The sequence below is a fragment of the Pteropus alecto genome, unplaced genomic scaffold (genome assembly GCF_000325575.1).
Source record: "Pteropus alecto unplaced genomic scaffold, ASM32557v1 scaffold231, whole genome shotgun sequence".
Classification (NCBI taxonomy): Eukaryota; Metazoa; Chordata; class Mammalia; order Chiroptera; family Pteropodidae; genus Pteropus; species Pteropus alecto.
This window is the reverse complement of record NW_006431805.1, coordinates 1,872,388-1,873,076: the sequence shown is the minus strand read 5'-3', so window position 1 is coordinate 1,873,076 and position 689 is coordinate 1,872,388.

Genomic DNA, 689 nt, shown 5'->3' with positions numbered 1-689 from the left:
TTAACATTGATTTTGTATCCAGAGATTTTACTGTATTTGCTTATTGCTTCTAGTAGTGTTCTTGTGGAGTTTTTAGGGTTTTCTATATAAAGAATCATGTCATCTGCAGATAATGACAGTCTGACTTCTTTGTTTCCTATTTGGATGCTTTTTATATCTTAATCTTACCTGATCTCACTTGCTAGGACCTCCACTGTTATACTGAATAACAGTGGCGATAGTGGACAGCCTTGCCTTGTTTGCCTTGTTCCTGATCTTAGAGGGAAGGTTTATAGTTTTTCACCATTAAGTATAATGTTGGCTGAGGGTTTGTCATAGATGGCCTTTATTATGTTAAGATACTTTCCTTCTATACTGATTTTGTTGAATGTTTTGATCATAAATGGATGCTATATCTTGTTGAAGGCTTTGTTTTTTTGCATCTATTGATATGATCTTATTATTCTTATATTTTAATTTGTTTATGTGTGTATCACATTAATCGATTTGTGTATATTGAACCATCCCTGTGTCCTTGGAATGAAGCCCACTTGATCGTGATGTATAATCTTTTTAACATATTTCTGTATTCGGTTCACTAGTATGTTATTTAGGATTTTTATATCTATGTTCCTGAGAGATGTCGGTCTGTAGATTTCTTCTTTTGGGTTATCTTAACCAGGTTTTGATATCAGGGTAATATTGGCCTC